This window comes from Pongo abelii, chromosome 6 (genome assembly GCF_028885655.2).
Source record: "Pongo abelii isolate AG06213 chromosome 6, NHGRI_mPonAbe1-v2.0_pri, whole genome shotgun sequence".
NCBI lineage: Eukaryota > Metazoa > Chordata > Mammalia > Primates > Hominidae > Pongo > Pongo abelii.
The window spans coordinates 92463102-92481466 of record NC_071991.2 but is presented as its reverse complement, the minus strand read 5'-3'; the positions used below and the strand labels follow the sequence as shown (position 1 = coordinate 92481466).

The following is an 18365-nucleotide window of genomic DNA, read 5'->3' as shown; positions in this document are numbered from 1 at the left end:
TATCTTACAAAATACCTTATATCTCTAGAAAAATGTATTTATTTTGTTCTGAAGGTTAGGAGTAGGTGCAGAAAGAAATCTTCAGGGTGATCATACATTGCAGACGCGTTACTGGATATTAAAATATTTTGCAAACTATAAGTACTATCAAATATTACTTATTGCTGTCACCATTGTTATTCTTTCTTTTAAGCATAAGAATTTAAATCAAAATACTAATTGGTCTATTTCAGTTTTCAGCAAAGACTGGGTGGGAAGGGAAAAGTGAAATCCATATAAAACAAAATAAATTCTCTCCTGTCATTCCCCTTTCCTGTAAATGGCAGTGTCATTCCACTAGATACACAGGAAAAAATCCTGGCCACCCTTGAATTCTCCCTTTCTCTCATACCCAACATTCTATCTATCAGCATATCCCTACGTATCACCATTTCTTACCACATTCTTCAATATCACCTTCCTTCAGGAATGTATTGCCAATCTGAATTATTACAATAGATTCCTAAATAGTTTCTTAGTTTCTACCTTACCAACCCTTGTCTGCACACGACAGCCAGAATGAACCTCTGCTCTATCACTCCTTCTCCAAACTCTCCAATATCTTAATTGGATTTATTGTCTGGTATGATACATCTCCCAAACTATTTATTGATTAATCTATCCATTTATCTATCTAATCTTCCTTTGCTTATTGTCTGTCTCCACTGCCACCCCAATGAAATATACATTCCATGAGAATAAGGATTTGTCGTATTTTTTTTTTGATTCGGTGAACCTAGAGCTTAAAACTTGATAGGCAGTCATGGATATCTGTGCAATGAGAAAAGAAAAGAAAAATGGTGAGGGGAGGGGACTGTCTAGGTTATACAGAATGTATATCAGCAATATTTAGAACTCCACTTCAAAAAGTACTTTTGAATGTTCTTGGGTTGATATGCCTGTGCCTCACAAACTATATAAAATATGTAATAGCTTCATAGCTTTAAGATGCTATGTGCAATGAAGCGAAGTGTACCTCACTGAAGGCACTTAGGATACTGCAGACATTTATATTCTTACAATAATCTACCTTTATCCTTTAGTGTATTATTTTATCCAGGTAACAAGGAAATATACACGTACAGGTCAACACCATTCTTAAGAGACCAGGAAGAGATCAGAACTTGAAACTAGCTTTATCTACATGTAATCCAAGTTATTTAGTCCTGATCTTTACACCTGTGAATAATCATCATTATCATGTGTCCTATGCTTGTAACCTTTTAACATTTGCTCTGGGACCATACATTCAAGTATATTTCACAAGGCCACACTTTACTATCCTTTTTAGAGAAATTATACAGATTCTGGAAATAACATGAAACATATGAAATATTACCTGTTCATATTTAAAGCTCAGTGTGCCAGTGAATAAGAATAGGAGAATAATAGTTTTAAAGTAGAATTGCTTAGCACCAGCTTTTTTAAAAGATCCATACAATAATACAATACTCTAACCTGGATAACTGTTGCAAAGCTTTCTTTTGTTCAAAAATTTCTACTTGTTCATATTCATACATATATATTATATATGTAAATATGCATATATAATGAGGAGTATGTATTCTCGTGATGGATGGTGAGCAGAATAATTAATGTGACATGTTAGGAATTACTGTCACAAACTGAAGAATTACTATCACATTGGTAAAGTTAGGCTCCAGAAATATGTGTGTGTGTTTGTGTGTGAGCACATATGTAACAGAAACCTGGCTGGGCGCAGCGGCTCACGCCTGTAATCCCTGCACTTTGGGAGGCCGAGGCGGGTGGATCACAAAATCAGGAGATCCAGACCATCCTGGCTAACACAGTGAAACCCCGTCTCTACTAAAAATACAAAAAATTAGCCGAGCGTGGTGGCAGGCGCCTGTAGTCCCAGCTACTTGGGAGGCTGAGGCAGGAGAATAGCATGAAACTGGGAGGCAGAACTTGCAGTGAGCCGAGATCGCGCCACTGCAGTCCAGCCTGGGCAACAGAGCAAGACTCCGTCTCAAAAAAAAAAAAAAAAGAAAAAGAAACCTGTGTGTGCAGTGATTTAATTTAGTCACTTGTAGCTTCTGTGTCCTTTAACAAGACTCTTCCCTCTCTGAGCTCAGATGCATAATTTTCAAATTATGTTTATTTCAAATCGAGTTACTTCAAACTGAGACCTATTCAGCTTGTCTGTCATAAATAGTTCATATAAAAACAAATATTTTAAGCCTAAGACATGTGAAACAAATTTGTAAAATGTTAACAAATATACTATATTAACATCATTATGATGATACTGAAAGGAAGCCTCCACCACATGGTAAGTTTGAGGATATTATAATCCAACTGCAGAATAAAAATGAAAACAATCATACATTCTTCTGCTTTAATACTGGAACAATGGAGGGAGAAGTTGGTCTACTATTACCTCCCAAATTAGTGTAGTTGTTCATACAAACACTTGAATAACTTAAAGAACTCTAAGTAATTAAATTCAGTTGCCTGTTATTAGATCACAAATATGTGCAAGACGCCATGTAGAAAAGAGTATCCATAATATATAATCCTTGTTCTCAGAAAGCCACAGTCTAACAAAAGCAATGTTAAAAGCATGAAAATGACAACAAAGAAAACAATATTTTACATGTATAGATTCTTATGTTCTCTTGGTGTTTCGGCATGAGTGAAGGTGTCATTGAGCACTGCACTGACCTCTCTAAAATATGTGAGGATAATTATTATCTTACAAATGTGGACTCTAGTGGGAAATAACTCAATCAAATTATCAAGTATATTCATTGCTGAAAGAACCTTCAATTTTAGTGTCTTCTTCAATATATGATAACTACAGATGTGGGGATTTTTGCATGTGAATTAACAATCTCATCTAGTTTCAGGTACAGCCAAAAAATAGAAGTATACACAGAAAATGAAAACCAAATTCATTAACACAGAAAATGAGAATATCCAAGAAAAACACTGTCAATTTAACACAACTTGTGTTCAAGAAATTTAGGTTATATCTCAGACTTGAAAAACAATCATTCCCATTTCCAAATAAAACAGGACTTGATTTTAGCTGATCTCTTCCAACAATTTAAAATGAGCCATTCTTCTAATGTTTCACATTTAGAAAATCTGCTTTTTGGTCAAAACCTCTGCTCACCACACATTTTCTACTTCTTCAGTCCCACAAACATTGCCTTCCCCTTCCTTGTTATGTTTTGTCCTCTTAGCCCTCTCTCTTATTCTCTAAGTGTATTCATCCCCTCACTGATGAATCACCTCTTTATTCAATCCGAACCTTCAAATCAGTCATTCCAATTGTCTTCCCTATTATCTAGGATTTCTTGGCTGCTGGAATCTCCACTGTACCAGCTTTATAAATCCCCAGATTTTTTTCCCTTTGTCCTACACTTAAGCAAGGGTTTAAAACCCCATGTACTCATAGTAAATATATCTGCTATAAATTGAAGCTATTTTTCCTAAACAAGAACCCTAGTGTTGCTAAGAAATTGTTTTATTTTCTTCTAAGATCACTACAGATTATCAACAACTGTTTTAAAGCATCCTGCTCTTCCTCAAATCGACAAATATACATCTTTAATTTATTTTCTAAAGATGGTGTTGTTACCTGCTGTACTGATAGGACCAAAGCCATTTAGTAATAATTCCCTCCTTTTCCTTCCTTCACCTCCGAATTTCTCTTCCTTTCAGGGAAGAATGATCTTTTCTCATTTTTAAATCTAAGATCTCTCACTATGTGGTCTCAATCCAATATTCTACAAACTATTGCTCAAATAACTTTATTCTTCATGCAATCACTTACCATCTATACTTTCATTTATAAAATAAGTGTTAAGCACCTACTGTATACTCTGAATTGTGGAAGATTAGGGCATATTAAGGTAAAATGTTTTTTGTCTACATTGTAGTTATTATCTTCAAGGGAATTCTGATAATTAGACTGAACAATTGTTAAACTGCACAGAAAGAACAAAAATAAGAGCTTAGAAAAAAATGCCATGGGAGATAGGGCATTGAAGGAATACACCAGAAAGAATTTGCATAAGTCTTAGTCAGAAGATATGACATATACTTCAAGATCTGAAGAATAACCAGAAACATCTCAGGTGAAGGAATGCATTTGCAAAATCACAGAAACAATGGAGAAAGTTGTACACACAGAGAGTAGTCAAGAAAAAGGGAGGTGGTCAGAAATTATGACAGTAAGTTAAGCAGAGACCAGAATATGCAGGAAGTCATGTTCAGAAATATATCTGGCCTGCTGGCTCTGGACAAAGCCACTGAAGTGTTCTAGACCTGGTAATGACATTGTCAGGAGTATATTTTCAGAGGATCACTCTGGTTGCTGCAGAGAAAAACAAAACAAACAAAAAACAACAACAAAAAACAATTGCAGTTAGGCCAAAAGGAAGGCAGGAAGACCAGTTTGGTGGTTGTCATAGAAACACAAATGAGAAAGGACAGTGACCTGGGTATGGATGGGGTAGTGAGGATAGAGAAAGGAGCCATGCAGAGATCAACTGAAAATAGAATTGATGAATTATGCTCGTTGATAATATGTCGAATGTAAGAAATAGTAAATCATAAAAAAGAAACTTCTGATTTGAATAATTGCTTGTAGAGGAGTTACTGAGAGAGCATGTGAGCAAGGGAAGATTTGAGAGATGGAAGGAAGACAAGCTCTGTTTAGTGCGTCTTTAGAGTGAGAGCCTTGTGAAGACCCAGAGGTCATGAATAAAAAAAGCTTAGGAAGGAAATGTGAACTAGAGTTGAAGTTATTTGAAACTGAGCCAGTGGAGTGATTAGGAGTGTACAGAGTAAAAAGAAAAAAAAAAAAAAAAAGAGAGAAGAGAACCTAAGACCTGGAGAAAGGTGAGGAAAAGTAGAAAGGATTCTCACAAGTGGGGAGTTGCAGAAAGGAAGGAGATATAGTTCTTCCTTAGATTTTTATTCTTTCCCTTCTTAATGACTCTCTTTAAATACAAATATGTATTTTAAAATTTCTTTATCCTGAAAATAAACTCCCACAGGCACTGTATGCTCTAGAGTCTCATGATTCCTTGCATTCATTCTTTAAACCAGAGGACTTTTTCAATGGGTACATGTATATCCTGCTGTTTTGCATCCTTCACTACTATTGTATTGATAATCAACCGGAACTATCAAATAAAAAAAATAGATTTGTATATTTATCCTGCTTCAGTTGTCTTCAGACATTGGCACAATACAATTTCACATGTTTCTAATATTTCCATTGCTTTTTCTGGCTTCTTGTGGCTTTTCTGACTCTGAACCTGAATTGTAAGCTATCTAAACTTCACTATTTCATTCATGACTTTTCTTTCCCTTTTTCTAAATTTCTATATATATTCTTAAATTTTTCTTTAGGTGTCCTTTATTTTCTTTTACTTCTATAAATGAAGTCATCACCTAGTGTTTCTTTCACTATTTCAACATTGTTAATGATTTTTTTCTTTCTTTTTTTTTTGAGATGGAGTCTCACTCTGTTGCCCAGGCTGGAGTGCACTGGCATGATCTCGGCCCACTGCAACCTCCACCACCCGGGTTCAAGTGATTCTCCTGCCTCAGCCTCCCAAGTAGTTGGGATTACAGGCAATGCCACCACACCTAGCTGATTTTTGTATTTTTAGTAGAGATAGGGTTTCACCGTGTTGACAAGGCTGGTCTTGTCCTACCTTGGCTTCCCAAAGTGCTGGATTACAGGCATGAGCCACTGTGCCCGGCTGTTAATGATCTTATCTTTATTTATTTCTCTTTGAGAACTTATATATTTCTATAGCTTCAACTTCATCAAGCTACGTCAACTTTCCTATTTTTTTTTTAGACCCAATGCTGCATTTCAAAATTCTGGATAAAAATTTCTATCTAGATATCTCACTACAACTTTAATTTATCATACCTATTTCTTAATTTTATAAGAAATATCAAGTAATTTCTTAAGTTTATAAGTTTCTTACTTATAAACTTTCCTCTTAAAACTGCTTCTGCTCCTACCTTTTTCGTTTTGGTAAATCTCATCAAAATAAAATGTTATTTTACCTTAAAATTTTCCATCTCTTGCAAGACTTCTTTTTCAGTGCTCTAAATTTAACACCAAAAGTATTTATGTGGTTTTCATTTTCTTTTCTTGTTTTATAATCTTAATGTTGCCAGTATAATTCGTGTCCTTATTATTTTACAGTAATATTTTGGAATAATATAACTGGTCTTCCCCATGCATTATCTATTTCCTCTAAGCCCCCCATACAGTGTACAAAAATAAATATGAATGCATTTATACAATACATTTTCCAGAACAGATTTCAGGTTTCATAGATTTGAGAAATTAACACAATTTAAGACATACAAACCAAAAAAACAAAACTGATGTACTGACGTTACTCTGTCAGGACAAAGGCTAAAAGTATCTACCACATGGATCAATATATATACTTGAGGTGGGTCACGATTTTGGCTTCCAAGTTTTTTAGCACAATAGGGAAATGGGAAACCTTGTCAGTTACATTATTCACAGTGTTCCTAATATGCATTAACTAACCTTGATATATCTTTCCACCAGAACTGACCACAGACTCTCATTAGGAATCCTTTAATTAAACTGTTTATCATTCTACAACACCTTATCTACTATCCTTATAAATTTGTTGTTCACATGACACGGAAAGAATATTTGCTTCTACTTATTTTATAACATTTAATTCTTTTTATAATATCTGCATTTTCATATTTGTCTTATGACAGGCATTTGCCCTATATTTCTCCCTCTCTTGCCTTCAGCTTCTATATATAACAATGTTTTCCAGTAAGCTTATTTTTAATCTTTCCCACTGAAACTATCCACATGTAGGCCCTTATCTTTTCTCTCCTGGCAGTCACATTCACTCTGTTTTTTCCCTGCCTCCGGCCTTACCATCTCCAAACCACGTTGTATGGTCTATTGCCTTTTAACACACAAACTTTCCCTGGCATCTGGTGCATATTCCACAATTAGAATCTGTAAAACTCTATCTTAATCACTTGTTTCCCTCCATCTTCTTGTAAACTAATATCCCTATTTTTTTCTTTTCCTTTCTTGCTAAGCATAAATCCTGAAACAGTGCATAGTTCCCAAATGACTCAATGAATGAATTAATACATAAATGAATCTCCTGAACTAAAAATGGGTAGGTTCTTTTGAAAGAAGGAATTACATTTTCTTGTTTTTTGGCATGGTTTACAAGTTTTTTGGATGAGTTGAGCTCATCATAGACTCGAAAATGTTTAGGTTGTCAGTTAAAGAAATGCTTACACATGCTTCTTTAAATTCGCTACTATTTCTGCAAGATATTATACAATGGCAGGTTTTCAAAATGCTTTTTTGAAATTTTATGAATGTTCTTTTAACCTAGAAGAAGCTGTTCTTTTCTTTGCACTAGATAATTAATGCATTAAAATTTTCTATTTGCAATTCTTCAGAATTAGATTTTGTCAATAGGATTAAAATAATAGAAAACATGTCTCTCCATTTTATGTAGCTAAGAATAATGCATATGTTGGAGATCAGAGATTCCCATTGTCCTGTGAAACTACAAGAAATTCAATAACTTGCCTTGTCATCAAAAACTCTCTACGGAAAAGGTTTACCAATATCTATTCAGATTGACCTACTTTATTAATTCCCCTTGGTAACCTAAGAAAGTTCATGTTATTCACAAAGGAAGCTATTCTATGTCCAGTCACTCTCATTAAATGGCAAGCAGAAATGAAAAACTCAAATCTAATAATTAGGTTTTCTTTTTAAACCTGTGTCCTGTGGCCCATTAAAGTAGAGAATACCTATTTTCAGCCTGCAGATAGAAATTATTGATTTCAATGTGGCCACTGAAACTAATTGACACATATACAGATCTTTAATAATGTATACAGTGACCCTGGATATCTTTCTACATGAAAATGTTATCTACTCTGTTCACAAAATGCCATCTAACAATAGTGTAAGAAAATATTTTTGAAATTAATTTGAAAAGATTTCTTGCTTTGTGAAGCAGAAAGTCATTGTGAATGTATATTAAAAGCTGAACATCAAAAGGAAGTGGCAATATCCATTTTAGCAAGATCAAAGTGCACTAATCTCACTGCCATAAAACTGCAATGTAAACACTATGAAAGGTAAATAGAATTGAGAAGGATTCTTGCATCTGCATAGCTTAAGTGGTATGCCTTTGGGGAAGAAACTTTGTATTTACAGATACCACGGCAATTTTGCAATGTCCTCAGCACATAGTGGAAGCTGAACAAACAATCACATTTACTAATCTTGGGCCAATGCTATCATGTGAAGCATGGAATCTTTAGTCGTGATAACAGCAATAAACGCTGAGTAAATAAACCACTCTTCTCTCTTTCCCCTTTATCTCCTTTACCACCTCCTTGACATTCTTCCATACCTCATCCCTCAGATGGCATTTCTTGCAAAATTCACGTTTCGGCACCACCTGCCACTTGTAACAGTACCACTCTGTTGAAATATTTTTAGCAGCTGCAAATTAAACTGTCCTTCAGGTGCAATCTTACACTTAATGAAAATGACACCTTGGCACAGGACACGCGGCTGCACTTATGATTCATTTGGCAGCTTGAGCTTATTTAAATAATGAATGCATTTTGCTACTCTCAGCATTAGAATCAGACTGAATGTCTAGTACAGCAACATTTTGACCAGCATTTGGCTGGACCTATCCCTTCCACCAACAAGCCCCCCAAAGGACAAGAACAAAAATATTTTTTCTGAGAATTAATCAAATGTACAGAATGACTAATTAAGGCATTTGTAGTATCTGTAAATTTAAAAGTTGGGATACATATTGGTTTTCTAGGACACAAATTATATAAATTTCATTTGTAAAAATGGAATTAATAATTATAAACTCTTTCGCACAAGTGCTGCAAGGCCTAGTTAATTTCACACCATGAACCACTGAGCCAATCCTCTTGAAAAACATGTCAGAGGTTGCAGAGCAGGGAAGGAGGAATATATAATCCCACTACAGAAAAATGACAGAAATCCCCTCTCTCTCTGAATCAATAGGAACACCATCTATGAAAGGAAAAAACAAGGCTTTAAAATGTAGATAGTGCCGGGCGCGATGGCTCACGCCTGTAATCCCAGCACTTTGGGAGGCCGAGGCGGGTGGATCACGAGGTCAGGAGATCGAGACCATCCTGGCTAACACGGTGAAACCCCGTCTCTACTAAAAAATACAAAAAATTAGCCGGGCGTGGTGGCGGGCGCCTGTAGTCCCAGCTACTCGGGAGGCTGAGGCAGGAGAATGGCGTGAACCCGGGAGGCAGAGCTTGCAGTGAGCCTAGATAGCGCCACTGCACTCCAGCCTGGGCGACATTGAGACTCTGTCTCAAAAAAAAAAAAAAAAAAATTAGATAGTTCACAGAAATATACATACACATTCTTTTCTTCACACTTTAAAGGAGGTCCCACTGACATTATCACTATGAAGGAAAACTCTTTCAGAAAGCAACATAATAAAAAGAAGCAAGTTTTTCCTTCACTGTACTTACATAAAAACTGTTCTGTGATAGGATTCAGAGAAAATGGGTAGAAATTAGGCTTCTCCCAGTCACTAGATTTGTTACTTCAAAAATATCAACTTGGCGGGGCGCGGTGGCTCACGCCTGTAATCCCAGCACCACGGGGAGGCCGAGGCGGGTGAATCACTTGAGGCCAGGAGGTTGAGACCAGCCTGGCCAACATGATGAAACCTCATCTCTACTAAAAATACAAAAAAAAAATTAGACAGGTATGGTGGCACACACCTATAATCCCAGCTACTCGGGAGGCTGAGGCACGAGAATTGCTTGAACCCGGGAGGCGGAGGTTGCAGTATGCTGAGATCGCACCACTGCACTGCAGCCTGGGCAAGAGCGGAGACTCTGTCCCTGCACACCCCATGCCCCACCACAATAAAAGAAAAAAGAAAAAGAAATCAACTAGCCTCAGTTACTTGACTATCAGAAAGTACATATCTTTGAGGCGTGTTGGGAGAATTAATTAGGGAATACACGTACATCTATCTATCTGCCAATGCCAAGCATATTATTGGTCTTCAAAATTGCTAGCTGTTATTAATTTATAACATTGTTTTTAAAACTTTGTGAAATATTGTATAAAAATATATGTTTAAAAGTTAATGGTAACATAAGATCAGGTGCGGTGGCTCATGCCTGTAATCCCAGAACTTTGGGAGGCCGAGGCAGGTGGATCACTTGAGGTGAGGAGTTCGAGACCAGCCTGGCCAATATGGTGAAACCCCATCTCTACTAAAACACAAAAAGTAGCTGGGCATGGTGGTGGGCACCTGTGGACCCAGTTACTTGGGAGGCTGAGGCAGGAGAATCTCTTGAACTCAGGAGGTGGAGGTTGCAGTGAGCTGAGATGGTGCCACTGCACTCCAGCCTGGGTGACAAAGCGAGACCCTGTCTTTAAATGAATAAATAAATAAATAAAAATAAATAATGGTAACATAAACTTAAATTACCAGTGGAAGTAAGTTGGTAGCTGATAAGGATTCTAAAACCCTGCTACAGACAACTAAGATCAACAAAGACTAATTATAAATTATGTAAATTATAAAACTATATTAATATTTCCAATATCACAGTCTCAGGCTTCAAAATATTTACAAAGAAGCTAGCTGGGAAATTGGTAATGGGGGATAATTATCACCAGATGACTGCCAGCACACCAGGATGGCAGCCACAGTGACTGGTTTCTTCCCTTTTCAGCTATGCCACAACATACAGAAAACAAAAGCCCCAAAGAATCAATAGACCATGAATGGGAACTTTCAGCACATTAAGAATGCAGGGAATGCAACATAAGGTCATCTCACATTCTTAGCTAACAGCCTAAGCAGAGGAGATATATCATTTTTGGCTGTGGAATAGAAAAACCTCTGGCTGCCAAGGAACAGGCCTGGAAAAACTTCTGATGCTAGCTGGCTGGGAAACTGTGAAAAGCCTTTGGGATAATTTAACCCCAAGAAAAGTTCAAGATGAGTCACATCAGGAGAGAGAGAAAGGCTGATTAGAATGAAAGATAAACACAGAAAGCAAGTGAAAATAATAGATACTGTTTATTGCACCCTTTCCTTCTGTACTATCTGCATTATTTAATCCACACATACCCCAGAAAGAAATCCTGGGATTAAGACCCAGCGAATGTTCAAGGTACAAACTAGTAACTGGCAGAGCCAGGGCATAACAAGAGCCGAGTTCCTTCTACTGCCTCAAGCTACATGGAGTGTTTGCACCTATATAATTTGCAATATGTCTCTAAGTTGCATGTACTTCTACACTATTTGGTTATTTGGTTTGCTATTTTAATATACTTTTTAATCATTAATCAAGAGAATAGCGGGAAAGCTTGCTACCTTCCAGCACTACAAAATAAGTCTATTTGAACTAAATGGTCATAACCAAAAGCAACGGTTCATAGTTTTCCCCATAAAGGCAAATGACCGAAGAAGAAGTGAAAGGCTTTGGGATATTGGACTTACAAGCATAAATACATAAAGTCATCACGAATATCACTGTGGTGTGGAGTGCTCTCGACTCTGTACCTTAAATCAAATTAAGTACCTTGTATCTCTTACGCAACCCTGACTTTGAGGAGAACATGTTTTTCCACTTTCATCTTTTCAGTTTCATCTCCCATATCTATTTAACTGGCAATTACTACCAATTCTCTACTAATAATTTTTAGAATATTTTTAGCTTATTTATTTGTTTTCTATTTAAAGTCTTCTCATCTCTCTCCTAGAGTATTGATGTGACCTCTAGAACGAGTCCCCTGCTTTGAACTACCATGCAACCCAGTGAACCCATTACTAGGTATATACCAAGAGGAATATAAATCATTGTACCATAAAGACACGTGCACATGAATGTTTTTTGTAGCACTGTTCACAATAGCAAAGACATGGAATCAACCTAAATGCCCATCAATGACAAATTGAATTTAAAAATGTAATTAGTACATGTACACCATGGAATACTATGCAGCCATAAAAAAGAATGAGATCATGTCTTTTATAGGAACATGGATGGAGCCAGAGGCTATTATCCTTAGCAAACTAACACAGGAACAGAAAACCAAATACTGCATGTTCTCACTTATAAGAGGCAGCTAAATGATAACCACTTATGAACACAAAGAAGGGAACAGACACTGGTCTCTACTTGAGGGTAGAGGGTGGGAAAAGGGAGAGAAGCAGAAAAAAATAACTATTGGGTACTAGGCTCAATACCTGAGTGATGAAATAACCTGTACAACAAACCCCTGTGACATGAGTTTACCTATAAAGCAAACCTTCACATGTACCCCCAAACCTAAAATAAAAGTTAAAAAAAAACTGCAAGTAAAATTATGTGTGTGTGTACCTATAAAAAAACGGACCACTGCTTTAAATAATTTTCTTCCAAATCAATATTTTACAATATTTACAAGGTATATCTCTAAATATACACAATTTTTTAATGGTTTTTCATTGACTAAGCAAATTCAGATGACTTTAAAATACATGCAATGTCTCTGCTACCTAACCCCTGGATATACCCAAGTCTAGGCTCACTCCCAGTTGAATTTCCTTGTATCCTCCTATCTTACCACTTGGGATTCCCACAACTTTTATTCTTAAATTACTTTATTTATGAAAATTCCTTTACCAAGAATCATGACAATTTTTCAAGACCATTTTCAAATATATTTCACAAGTCCTTTCTCTAAATTTGTCAGGTGGAAATTTCTCTTCTGCATTTTTATAATGCAGTATTTTGTTTGATTTTCAGTGAGTTACCGGCCAACCAGCACTAGTTTATTCTTTAGAGCAATACAAATCTGGGTTTCTATTTCTATTTCACTAAGTTTGTTTGTTTGTTTTTAGTTAGAGTTTGCCATTAATCTTTGAATCCTCTCTAGTTCCTAACAATATATTACACTTTAGGGTACTTGGTTACTTGAACTCAAACAGACACTATTATATATACTTACATAATTGGCTTGTGGTTTATAAACTGCCTTCATGGAGATGATGGCAGTGTTAAGAAGCTGTCACAGTATCCAGTTTAGCTCCACCATTTAGTTACTGTGTGACCATGAGCAAGTTAACATCTCTGTCTTGAGTTCTCACTCATAAAGTAAGAATTTGGAGACATTATAAAGATAATAGAGCTGATATACCTGGACTTAGAACAACGTACTATTGTGAAATATCTATCTTTATTGTTATCTCATGGTTGATTACTTCTGCTTCATTATTAAGAAATGTGTTTACCACCAAAAATCATTTTCTAAAGTGTGTCGTTTTCTAAAGTGTGTCATCAAAATACAAGTATTATTTCTGAAAATGGAAGTGAAAGACATATCATTATTAATCGGGTAAGAAGGGTATACTGATGTCCGAAGCTACTTTGCCTTAATAAAAAGAAAGATGATTGGTGAATGGAGAGAGGAGTGATGGGAGAGATACATGATACATTGTAGTAAATTGTAAATTTATAGAATCTAGGTGGGAAACAAAGCTTTATAGCTGTAAAATTATTTTAACTTTCCTGTTTTTGAAATTTTTCATATCAAAATATTAGAAAAATACTTTTATGCTTCCCAAAAACAAAAAAGTAGCATTTGTTTTTAACATTCAGCAAAGGTGAACTTAGGTGAATATAACGATTAAGGCAAAACTAAGAAAATACAATATGTAAATACAATAATTATAATGGGTGATAAATGATATCATTTAGTTTCTTTTGCTAGTACTGTCCTTATCCTAATGGTTCACACTTATCCTTAAACTGGAACAAAATCAACAAAGTATATTATTTTTACTTAAATATTATGGTCTTTAACATCTTATAATTCAATAGAAAACTTTTTATAATGTAACTGGCTATATGCCATAGAATTACTTTTGAAAATTAAATATATAATAAATAAAGTTTGTTTGTTTGTTTGTTTAACTTATTTATTTATTTTGAGATGGAGTCTCACTCTGTTGCCCAGGCTGGAATGCAGTAGCACGATCTCGGCTGACGGAAACCTCTGCCACCTGGGTTCACGTGATTCTCCTGCCTCAGCCTCCCGAGTAGCTGGGACTACAGGCGTGTGCACCATCCCCTGCTAATTTTTATTTTTTATTTTTTTGTATTTTTAGTAGAGACAGGGTTTCACCATGTCAGCCAGGATGGTCTCAATCTCCTGACCTCGCAATCTGCCCGCCTCGGCCTCGCCTCCCAAAGTGCTGAGATTACAGGCGAGAGCCAATTCCGTCACATTTCAACTTTGTATTTCTATATTATTGATTGATTGATTCCCATCCTGATATCTTAGAATAACTTTTCTACCATGGTGAATGAATGCCTCAAATTGAATTGCAGGAATATAGTGCTGAGCACAAAACATGTTTCAAGGAAAGTACTGGGCATATTAATCTAATTTAGACTAAATGGATATGTCAAAATTTATATAACTTTTTTTGTTATTTTATGTCATGATTTGATAATTATTATCTACTAAATTGTGACCTACACCTAAACTCTTTTATCTTGTAAGTATGTGGTGTTTTCTAATGACTGTTTAAGAGACAATTCTTCAATATTTCAATGTGGGATGACATAATTATGTGCCCTTAAAAAATATTTTTACAGTGCTTTTTGTCCATTGCAGATTGCGAAAGTTGCACAAAATATCTTGTTATTTACAAGTTCACTACAAATAATGATTTAGAGGTTTATATTTTATAATGTTAAATATGGATTGGAAGGATTTCAATGTGTTTTGATTAATCTAGCTATTTTATAATGTTTATAGGCATTTCTATAATATTTGGTTATTTATTCCCTCTTAACTGCAGGAAGCTGCCATATTTACAGATGCTTCTTTGCATTAGGTCTTCAATAAATAAATTCATAGTGTAAATGTATTCATCCATCATCATCAACTGTCTTTCATAATTTACATTATTATGCTTTTGAATTACATTAGATATAAACCTAGTGTGTGATTAGATTAGATGCTCTTGTCTTTTGAGAATATCTGATATAATTTCATTCAGTAAATAATCTCTAGGAACAATTTTTTTATTATCTCATAAGGTTTCACATTTGCACACACATCCCTTCCACATACACACACACAAACACATATTTTAGAAAGTAGTAATTTGGATATTGACCTTGATTACATTTAAAGACATGAAGACAAAACAGATGTTTCTAATGAGTTTCCATAAAATTGAAAAGATTTGGAGGAAAAGATGATCATCTTTTTACATTGTCAACGCAAGACATGTCAATATAAAAGAAAATTAAGTGGAATATAAATAAAAACACACTGCTCTTTAAAAACAAAATTATCCTCTCAGTGTGGCTCATGTTCAAGAAGTAATTACAACATTTTTCTACAATGCAATTAAAAATAACTTTTGAACTTGGATGAAGTAAACCAAGGCAGCAAACCTTCATATCCTACAGCCAAATAATATAGAACTTTCTATTTAGAAAGCCTTTGCTCTGTGATAGCAAGTAATTTATATGATTTTACTTAATCAATGACTTCACACTAAAACCTTCTCTTTAAAGGGAAAATTGGTAGTGATTCAAGAAACATGGTATTTCCTAACCTACCTCATTTTTAAATTAGAGCACGTTTTTCTTCCCTTTGCCAGGAAGTTCATCAAATTTTTAGACAGTATGCTTACTCTGCTTTATTAAATGAGATGAAACAAATACGTTTAAGTGTGTGTGATTTATTTTTTTAAAAGTTTCAGTGCTTCAGCAGGAGCTAAAAAAAATTGAACACACCAAAAAGATATAGTACAGGCATGATTCAAATCTCTCTGAGAAAAAAGAAAAATATACCAATTCTTCCTTTCAACTCTTTCTGCAATCCACAGTCATATCTCACTCATTGGTTATGTTTAAAATAAGGAGTCTAGATAAGTTTAAGATGCATCTCATATACACATATATGTTTTTCAAATAACAATTATAATAACAGACTCCTTGGATTAATAATGTATTTTTATCCATTAAGAACTTTAATTGGAATTCAACCCTTTCTTCATTACGTTAAGAACATTTTCTTCTTCTCCTAGCTAGCATATTTAAATTGATCAGAAAAACAATGATTTTATCTAATTTTTGACATTGTACTGGGGAAAGCACATATTTCATTTTAAATATTAAGTTAATGAACTGAGCTAAGAAAATTCTTTAACAGATAGATTGTATAATTTTATTTGGAATATTTGGATATTCATAAATATATTTGCTTCTAGTTTTACTTTTTGTCCAGTTTTTTTTTTTTTTTTTTTTTTTTGAGACGGAGTCTTGCTCTGTCTCCAGGCTGGGGTGCAGTGGTGCCATCTCGGCTCACTACAACCTCCGCCTCACGGATTCAAGGGATTCCCATGCCTGAGCCTCCCGAGTAGCTGGGACTACAGGTGCGTGCCACCACGCTTCGCTAGTTTTTTGTATTCTAATAGAGACAGGATTTCACCATATTGGCCAGGATGGTCTCAATCTCCTGACCTTGTGATCCACCTGCCTCGGCCCCAAATTGCTGGGATTACAGGTGTGAGCCACTGTACCTGGCCCTGTCCAGTATTTTTATTGGTGATATTACAATCTCATGTAAGTTGGATGACCTGAAAATCTTTTTCATCTTTGTCTATGCTCTAAAACGCTTCTTAAAGGTTTCATATAATTTTCTTGCCCACATATTCTATACATGAGTCAAAGATAAACTGATTGACAATAAACATGGTCAAAAACCAAACAAACAAAACCGCTAAGCAATGGAAAAACAAAAGCGAATACGTAATAATAATTTAATGTTTTTTGTATTAAAGTGTCCTGGCCGGGTGCGGTGGGTCACGCCTGTAATCCCAGCACTTTGGGAGGCTGAGGTGGGTGGATCACCTGAGGTCGGGAGTTCCAGAGTAGCCTGACCAACATGGAAAAACCCCGTCTCTACTAAAAATACGAAAAAATCAGCCGGGTGTGGTGGTGCATGCCCGTAATCTCAGCTACTCAGGAGGCTGAGGCAGGAGAATTGCTTGAACCTAGGTGGCGGAGTTTGTGGTGAGCCGAGATGGCGCCATTGCACGGCAACAAGAGTGAAACTCCATCTCCAAAAAATAAAAAATAAAAAATAGGCTGGGCACGGTGGCTCATGCCTGTAATCCCAGCACTTTGGGAGGCCGAGGCGGGTGGATCACGAGGTCACGAGATTGAGACCAGCCTGACCAACATGGTGAAACCCCGTCTCTACTAAAAATAGAAAAATTAGCTGGGCGTGGTGGCACGTGCCTGTAATCGCAGCTACTCAGGAGGCTGAGGCAGGAGAATTGCTTGAACCTGGGAAGCGGAGGTTGCAGTGAGCTGAGATCACGCCACTGCACTCCAGCCTGGTGACGGAGCAAGACTCCCTCTCAAAAAAATAAAAAAATAAAAAAATAAAAAATCAAGTGTCCTAAAATATAAGCATATACTCAGTTTATGCTTACTTTCTTTCCTCTGAAAAATAGGTCAGAATCTACAGATAAAAATATTGGTATTTGTGAATTCCAGTAACTGTTTTATTCAAAATAAAAAAATTGTCACATAATCATAAAACTTACTTTGTCAAAAATTGTTGAATACATAATCTCACAAAACATTTACACAGTGAAATAAAAAGTTAATTTTATGCAAAATGGAGAAAGTTTGTTTTGATGGCCACCTGTTTCCTAGGGCATGCTAGGAGTTCAAGTGTTCATTAGAGGATGGCATTGGCAGTGTGGCTTGTCCTCCAAGTTGCCCCTGATTAGTCCCCAGGGGTCTAGTGAAAGGGAGATATCTATAAGAATGTGGCTTGATTCTTAAAATAAAATAATGAGTTAGGGACCAGGAAAGATTTAGGTCAATTTTTATTTGACACAGACCATGGCAACTTTTTAATAACATGAATGTGATTATAGATAGAACCTAATTATACTGATTGCTACACAAGAGGAGCTACAGCACTTCTATTATTCCATGGTCAAAAAATGTTCTCAAAAACACCAGAAATTCAGGATCTCTACAAAGAAGAAAAACATGTTTAACTGCAATATAATTAGCAGTTTCTATAGCTTTTGTTCATAAGAGACAATAATAGTTTTGATTCTTGAAAATGCCTAATTATATGAAGAAGGAAACTCCAGGCAGAAAAGCAGATAATTTATAGCATAATTTTCTAAGTAATTAGAATTCGTGCAAAACAATTCTTATCA

General features: G+C 35.6%; 1 protein-coding gene across 4 annotated transcripts in view; it reads right to left on the bottom strand.

Moving 5' to 3' along the window:
* SEMA3A (semaphorin 3A) overlaps positions 1-18365 on the bottom strand; it is a 518655-nt gene that overhangs the window by 49366 nt on the left and 450924 nt on the right. The window lies entirely within an intron of this gene.